Source organism: Theropithecus gelada, chromosome 6 (genome assembly GCF_003255815.1).
Source record: "Theropithecus gelada isolate Dixy chromosome 6, Tgel_1.0, whole genome shotgun sequence".
Classification (NCBI taxonomy): Eukaryota; Metazoa; Chordata; class Mammalia; order Primates; family Cercopithecidae; genus Theropithecus; species Theropithecus gelada.
The window spans coordinates 130,241,017-130,249,602 of NC_037673.1; the positions used below are offsets into that span (position 1 = coordinate 130,241,017).

General features: G+C 50.2%; 1 non-coding gene across 1 annotated transcript; it reads right to left on the reverse strand.

Moving 5' to 3' along the window:
- Positions 1-7,861: 7,861 nt before the first annotated feature.
- LOC112627294 lies at positions 7,862-7,962 on the reverse strand. The gene has a single exon (XR_003120137.1). It is a non-coding gene; the product is annotated as a small nucleolar RNA U13 (small nucleolar RNA).
- Between the last annotated feature and the right edge of the window lie 624 nt (positions 7,963-8,586).

Here is an 8,586-nt window from a genome sequence, read left to right on the forward strand (position 1 = left end):
GGCTGTCTCAGGTCCTAGCTCCGGGCCCCGCTACAATATGGTAGCTTCCTTCTGCAAAAACAGTGGGAGAGTCTCTCTTCAGTCTTAAACTGCGTAATCTAATCGGGGTAGGGGTAGGTGATATCCCCTCCTATCCACAGTCCCGCCACGCTCAGGGGCAGAGGCATTGTGCAGGCCATGTACAGCAGGGGTGGGAATCTTGGAATCCTGCCATCTCGGAATCCTGCCCACCACACATGGATTTAAGATCCTCCACTTCCCCGTCTTTGTGTGGAGGCAGCCTTTCTGCTGATAACTGGACCTTGGTTCTAATCTCGCTCCCCTTCCCCCACACACCAGAGAAGAATCCTACGGCATCTGGCGGCTCTTCTCCCAGGCAAAGCCTCCACACCTGGCCAAGTGGAGAAGAAAGCAGTGGGCTCAGGTACCGTGGATGTGCAAGGGATGGACGGAGGGGCTCAGGAGCAGTCCTTCCCCAGGCCGCACAGCACGGAATAGGTATTTGCAAAAGCATTCTCTTCACCAAGTAGCAATAATCCACTTCCAATCCAAAGGCGGCCCTTCCTCAGACCTTCTTACGGCTTCTCCTAAAAAAAAATCTCGTTTTTGTAAAGCTCCCAACTACTGAGGCAAGCAAATCCCATTACCCACCAGGTTATTTCCTCACCCTGGTTCTGGGCACCCAGATTCCTGGACCCCACCCCCAGATCAGTGCACCCAGAGAAATGGGATCTGCCTTTGTAAAGCTCCCAGCCAGAGCTGCTGCCCAAGAGCCCTAAGGGAGAAGCAGGCCTGGGCCTTGCCCTGATCCAGCTGCTTTCAATGAGCTCTTCAAGCCCAGAGAGGAAATAAAAACAAACTGGCTTTTGATTTGAAGAATCAAGTTTATATGAAAATCCACCCATCGCAATTAAAACACCATAACCCCAAATGACTCCAACAGCCTTCCAGATAAAGTCCACCTTCTTCTGGCTCCCCACTCCCAGGCCTGTACAGGGGGCCCCTCACCCTGTCTCACCGGCCTTCTCCACTCCACCCAGGGCCCCTTACTCCTCCAGAGCCTTTACTCTTAGGGTCCCCTCAGCTGGGAACAGTTTGGGAGGCCGAGGCAGGAGGATTGCTTGAGCCCAGGAGTTCGAGATCAGACTGAGCAACATGGTGAAACCCTGTCTCTTAAAAGAAAAAAAAAAATTAATTAGCTAGGCATGGTGGTGCATGCCTGCAGTCCCAGCTACTCGGGAGGCTGAGGGTAGGAGGATTGCTTGGGCCCTGGAAGTCGAGGCTACAGTGAGCCATGATCATATCACTTGCACTCGAGCCTGGGTGACAAAGTAAGACCCTGTCTCCAAACACAAAAAAAGGTCAGATTTTGCAAAATCTGCAAATGAGAGTCAGACTCAGGTGACCAGAATCAACTTCTTTAGGAATAGATTCTTGGCAGGTGGAGACCTCACCTAAAACCCTTATCCCACCCCCTAAACTCAGGTGGCAGGGGACAAAGACTTGAGGCATGGCAACAGACTGTGACTTTAGTATAAAGGTGGCCAGGGCCGGGCGCGGTGGCTCAAGCCTGTAATCCCAGCACTTTGGGAGGCCGAGACGGGCGGATCACGAGGTCAGGAGATCGAGACCATCCTGGCTAACACGGTGAAACCCCATCTCCACTAAAAAATACAAAAAAAAATTAGCCGGGCGTGGTGGCGGGCGTCTATAGTCCCAGCTACTTGGGAGGCTGAGGCAGGAGAATGGCGTGAACCCAGGAGGCGGAGCTTGCAGTGAGCTGAGATCCGGCCACTGCACTCCAGCCTGGGCGACAGAGCGAGACTCCGTCTCCAAAAAAAAAAAGAATAAAGGTGGCCACAGCCATCGGCGTGACTATGAGCTGCTGGGCATCAGTGCCTCTCTCCTGGCGGCAAACCAGTCCCACGCCAAAGCCTTGGGGCAAATCTCAGAGAACAGGCCAGGCAGAGGGCCCTGGCAGGGGAGTCAGCTTAGGTCGTGTCCTGGGGACAGCTACACGCGGCAGTCCTGCCGCCCACCCCCTGTGTCTCCACACTTTCCCTGGCGTCTGGGACCTGGAGACTCAGAACATGTTTGCATCTGTCAAGCCCAACAAGTCATTAATTACACCTTGGGGAAAGTCACAGAGCAGGGTGTGGATAGGCAAACACTGTTCAAACATGCTGAGGCAAACCTTGAGATTTGTTTGACGCTGCTGGGGTTATTGTGGTCTCTGTTTTGGTTGACTACAAATCCCAAAACTTTCCAGTGTTCCTTTTGGAAGGTCTTTGAATTGAAAGATTCAAGCCTATACTGCTCTTACATTCCCTGAGGGAGTTCCCTCAGTCACTGTGACCTCACCTATGGTCCTTGAGGCCTGAGGGGTCCTCCCCAAGGTCCCTCTCTCAGTCCCCAAAGTCCCTCTCCCAGTCCCCAAGGTGAAATTTCCACCCCCAGAGCTAATGCCAGGGGGTGGGAGCAGGATTAACCTTTTTCACAGCCCTCAGCCTGCTGCTGTTCTGACTCAGGATTCTAGGAAGGAGTTTTGGGGTCAGGAGTCTTGTTTGGTTTGTTTGGTTTTAAGATGGAGTTTCACTCTTATTGCCCAGGCTGGAGTGCAGTGGCGGGATCTTGGCTCACTACAACTTCCACCTCTCGGTTTCAAGCGATTCTCCTGCCTCAGCCTCCCGAGTAGCTGGGATTACAGGTGCATGCCACCACCCCTGGCTTTTTGTATTTTTAGTAGAAATGGGGTTTCATCATGTTAGCCAGGCTGGTCTCGAACTCTTGACCTCAGGTGATCCACCCACCTCAGCCTCCCAAAGTGCAGAGATTAGAGGCATGAGCCACCGCGCCCAGCCAGGACTCCTGTTTTACAAGTGGGCTCAGGCTCACAGCAAGCAGGGTGCTATCTAGCTTCAGCTGAGCTCTGAGTTTCTTGAACTGTAGAATCATCTAGGAATCCTGTAAAAGTGCCAGTTTGGACTCAGCAGGTCTGGAGTAGCACCTGAAATTCAGCGTTTCCCACATGCTCCCAGGTGACACCCATGCTGCTGGTTCACAGACCACACTTTGAGTAGCAAAGCTCAAGAGTAGCACTGCCCAGCAGAAACAGAAGCAGAACCACATAAGTCATTTTAAAGTGTCTCCTAAACACATCAAAAAGTAATTGTCATAATGTATTTTATTTAACCCAATGTGCCTAAAAGAGTATTATGTCAACATATAATGAATATAAAAAATTACTTATGAGATAGCTCACATTCTTTTCTTGTACTAAGTCTTCAAACTGCAGGGTGGATTTTACCCTTACAGCACATGTCAATCTGAACTAGCCACATTTCCACACTCAGTGGCCACATGTGACTAGTGGCTGCTGTTTTGGACAGTGCAGCTCCAGGGGATGGGAGAAAAGGAAAAGAATATGAGAGGAAAGAAGAAAAATCAAGGAGCCGCCGCTGGGTGACCCACCTTGGGACAATACAAAAAGAGCATAGCAATGAGTTCTAGACTCAGCCCTGCCTAAAGAGAGTCAGGTAAAGTCTGGACCTAGCTCTTTCCACCAATAAAATGGGTACAGCAATGCCTGCCCATCACTCGGCCCAAAATCTGGGCAAGACACTATTCCCAGCTTATGGGGCTTGTCAACATTGGATTCTGCAGAGCAGAAAACTAGAGTCTTCAGGCAATAATACCTGGCTCCCCAGGGTGGGGCCTGAGCCCTCCAGAGAGCTCCAACAGGAGAGTCTTGATGTTCACTGTTCACATAGAGCCTCCTGGGGGGCTGGGTAGGCTGGCAGGGGCTCTATCCCCACTCTCAAACCACCCTGAATAATCTGGCCCTATTTAGGAAGGGCACTTTGCTGTCCCTGCGAACTGAGGAAACGCAGGCAGATAGAAGTAGTGCTGCCCATGCATCTCACACTGCCAGAGGAGCTATTTTCAGGTCCTTGCTGCTGAGTTCATCTTCACATCCTTTGCTCTTTTCCCTGTGCTTCAAGAGCTGAAGCACCAGAGAGGCCAGTCCTAGTGGGTATTCTGGTCTGGCCACTTCCTGGATCTCTGAGGCCCAGTAGGGATTTGGGGGAAGTGAACTTTGTAGAATTCAGGAGCAGGGTGGGGCACGAGGTTTGAACACGAGCCTATACTAGTGAAGCACTGAATGCCACATATAATCTTAGTTATCTACACTTTACAGACATCAAAGCTGTGGCAGGAGGAGGAAAAGGAGCAGGAGGAGAAAGGTAAAGCCAGGCTAGGTGACAACATAACCCAGCGAATCCCTAAACCAGGACCTGAGCTTTCCAATTCCTGGTCCTGTGATGCTGCTGCACCAGTGGATGCCAGGTGAGCCAACTGCCCACCTCTGGCTCCCCTTTGGGGCACCAATGGGCACAGTGCCTGGTCCAGCCTCCAGGGAACCACACACACAGCTCAAGGGCCTGGTTCTCTGAGAAAGCAGTGAACCTCCCATCAATGCCCCGGACTCTTCCAGCCCCTGGTCAAGAGGCAGTCTTGTCTCAGTCAAACAACAGAGCCTGAGCCAGGGGTCCTCAGCGCCTGCCTGTCTCACGTCCCTGAAGGAGGTACCCACAAGTCCTCCAAACCCCAGCCAGGAACCAAGCAACCCCAGGCACTGGAGGGAGCTTTTAGGTTAAACAGAGGCAAAAAGAACCTGTGGACTGCTTCCGTACCGGCTGGAAAGGGAAGGTGGGTCTGATGGCCATGCCATCTCCCAGCAATCCCCAGAAGAGGGTCCCAGCAGGAGAGGTCGCTGGCCCCTACATCACCCTTGTATGAGGGCACTCACTCATCTTCCTTTGGGCCTTGATGAAGTTAATAAAAATAAGTAATCCCCTACCCTACCCGCTGGAACCACCTCTTGGTCAAGCTCTCCTTGCTCGGTGATACAGTTCGTACTATTTTTTCCCAAGCTGTTTTGTCCCCCAACTGGTCCAAAGGTCTGAGGAAAATAAACACTCACAGTCTCCCCTCCCCAGCCTAAGACAACTTCATCATGTCAGGTGGGCCCTGGTGCCAGCAGCCCCTTGCTGTCACCTCCACAGTCCTTTGAGCTCCATGGGTCTGACCATGTGTGTCCTCATATCTCATAGCATTCCTCTCGTGGTGCCAGGCCTGCACATGGCAGACCCAGTGCCCCCTGCTTCTCTGCTGGAGGAGGAAAGTGCCAGCAGGATGACCTCTGCTCATCCTTCAGAGTTCAATTTAGACATCACCTCTTCCAGAAGGCCCTCCCCGGCTGAGCCACGTACCACTCCTCCAAGCTCCCACAGAACCCCATCCTTCCCCATTCCCAAGGGAAACTGGGAGGTAACATGGCATCTTTGTTTGATCAGTGACTGGTATATGCAGTTGGTACTCCAAAAATTCTGGCTCGTGGAATGAGCATGCTTCTTAACAAATCCAGCCAACCACACAGCCTGGGGCACTGACACACACAAATACTCAGACTCAGCAAACACACCCTCCTGAGCCATGACCGCAAATATCCTGCTGAGAGCGCCTTTGAAGTTCAGAGAAATGCTGGGCACAGTTCCTCAGGCCAAGATGGGGACAGCTGAGTGGAGATAGGACCCCTGCCAGTGCCACTGCCTACCCGCTTCCCCCACCCCAAGAAACCTACACAGCACTTTCAGGAGGAAAAGCAGCCAACAAAGACAGCAGCTGCCTCCCTCGACAGCCAGACCCCCAGAGATTTTAAATGGAAATAAAATAATCTCACTTCGTCGCCCCAACCACAGATAGGCACAGTCAGGGGAGAACACCCGGCTAACTGCTTCTTTGAAGAGGCGAAGACTCTTTTACCCAAAAGCTATTTGTCCTCTATAAATGGAATTTTAGAAACAGTGCTGAAAGGGAGGCTATGGCTGCAAGAGCCTAAGCTTGTATTATACATTAGACAGATATTTAGAAATAAAGCATGATTAAAAGGAAAGCTATAAAAGACAGCCAAGAGCTCCAGACCCTCCGAGGCCTTCATGCAAATGTCTTGCTGCTCTGTCCGTCCCAGAAATCTGGGCCAAACTGTAACCATCTCTTTGATCTTTAAAGAACTGTTGTCACCCCAGCTGCTTTGAGGGGCTCTGTTCTGTCCCTGGTGGTGGGCTCGGATCTGAAGACGGAAGGGTCTGAGCAGAGACCAAGCACTGGTGCCGGGGGGCCCCTTGGAGCCGCCATCCCACAGAGGTCTGTGTGCATGCTGACTGACTCCCCTCCGCGGGCTCCCCTGAACATTACCTGCTCCAGGAGGCCTCCCTCATCCATCATAGGGCTAGGTCAGTGTCCCCTTTTCACAACACTCATCACACCCTGTGCCACCAGGCTGTGTGTGGCTTCCAGGGAACCCTGCCCTGCTCTGAGCAGTCAGTGAGATTAACTAAAGAATGGTGTGTCCCGCACACACACACTAAGAGGCATGTCAGGAAGGAGGCCAAACCCTAGCCAGTAGACACCTGTGTAGTCAGCCTCACTTGGTCTTGTTAGTTACTGCTGTTATTATTAACAACATTCATCAGTGATGGCTATAGTTCTAGCCTTTGGCTAATGCCTCCATTTATGCCTAGCGTTCCATTATTGGAATGGTAAGCATGTGGGAGTTATTTATATCCTACTGCTCAAGTTCATCACCAAGGTCTGATTTTTCAAATTCAAAAAATTACAACCTCAGGCATAAATGAGTTAATCACTGTTAAGACCCCCTTAGAACTACCATAGGCTAAACTCTTCTGAGTCTTCCCTTTGCAGAGAAAATGAGCTTACTTCCTGTTGTTTTTTAACTGAAGTCCATACTTTATTCAGATTTTAGTAGTTTTTGCCTGGTGTCCTTTTCTTGCTCCAGGATCTTCTCCAGGACCCCAGTTACCCTTAGTTGTCACATCTGCTTAGGCTCCTCTTGGCTGTGAGATTTTTTCTCATACTTTGCTGGGTTTTCATGACCTCAACTGTATTGAAGGGCACTGGTCGGGTGTTTTACAGAATGATCCTGTATCAGAATTTGTCTGATGTTTTCGTCATTATTAAACTGGGTTTATGGGTGGAAAACCACAGAGGTGAAGTGCCATTTTCATCATATCATACCTGGAGTACATACTATCAACATGATTTATCATTGTTGATGTCTATATTGGTCACCTGGCTGAAGTAGTGTTTGTCAAATTTCTCTAGATCCTTTAATTGAAATCTTTCCCACCTCTCTGAAGGCCACATCAAAAATCTCCTCCTTCTAGAAGTCACCCCAGATTACATGTGCACACACAGGCACACATCCTCTATTGGCTCCTCTCAGGACTTCGCACACCTCAAAGTATTTCAGATGTCTGTGAACTTTCCAATCTTATTTTGACTGCATACTCTGTGAAGCAGTGACCTAATGCCCAGCAAGCATCTAGCATACAATGAAAAGTGACCACACATTTAGTGCTCACTGATAGTACCTCATAGGCACTATCTGGCTATAACCCAATGAGGGAAGAAGGTCTCTTGTTATTGCCATTTTACAGATGAAGAAGGATCTTGTACAGCAAGTAACCAGTGGAGCCAGGATCTGGCTGTGTGGCTGTGCAATCAGTTCCTTCTTGGCTCTGCTCCACTCCTTCCCTCGTGGGTAGGTAAGCACTCTCAGCTTATCCTCCACAACTGGTTCAAGGACATGCTGATGTAATGGAGGCAGAAATGTTTGGTGGGCTAAGACTCTGGGGCCTCCAACAGCAGCACCAAGGACGTGAGGCTCCATCCCACCCAGGCTCTGTCCCACTCCCAGCCCTGGCAAATATGAACCACGACACCAGCACACCCACAACCCTATAAATCCTCAAACAACCACAAGCTTTCTTTTTTTTAACGTCAGATGGGTAATATGCTCATGTCATAATGAGGCTTAAAGGAGGCACACCTCACATGAGTATGAAAACCCAATCATCACACTTAGGAAACACAAAAGATCAAGCCTTACCATTTTTGACATCCAGAGACAGGAGGCTGGGCTGTATACTTGCTAATATGCTGTGTCAGCGAGAAGTTGAATGATGTACGTGGAGCTGGAACATCTCTCATAAATTTTGTTTTATTAAATTTTAAACTTTAATAAAACAATGACACAATTCAAATAGCAGCTCTGGACTTCCTCATCCCCACCACCTACCATCGTGGGTTCTCCAAGAACCCTCCCACTGGCAGAGTCTTCAGAGTGTTCAAGGCTTTCCTATGGTGTTAGCATTGGACTCTGAGCCCTGGACCAGGGAACCAGAAGACAGGGGGCCTAGTGGGAGTAGATGACCTCAGAAGGCCCAGGTGGGCACACAGCTAGATATGACCCAGGCAACCAATATGAGAGGTTTCTGGTCTTCAAGACAGCAGAAAGAGAGAACCGGTATTGTTAGCTCTGATTAAGGATGAGGCTCTCTGTTGATTCCCCAGGGACCCAGATTTCACAGTGGAATTAAGAGCTAGGACCCCAAGTTTCCTAGAGTCAGACAGATGGTAAACCAGGCTCCAGAACAATCACCCACTTCTCTCCAACAGCTACACCAGAATAGCAAATCCTCCCTTCCGTGCCCCTTCTCCTCC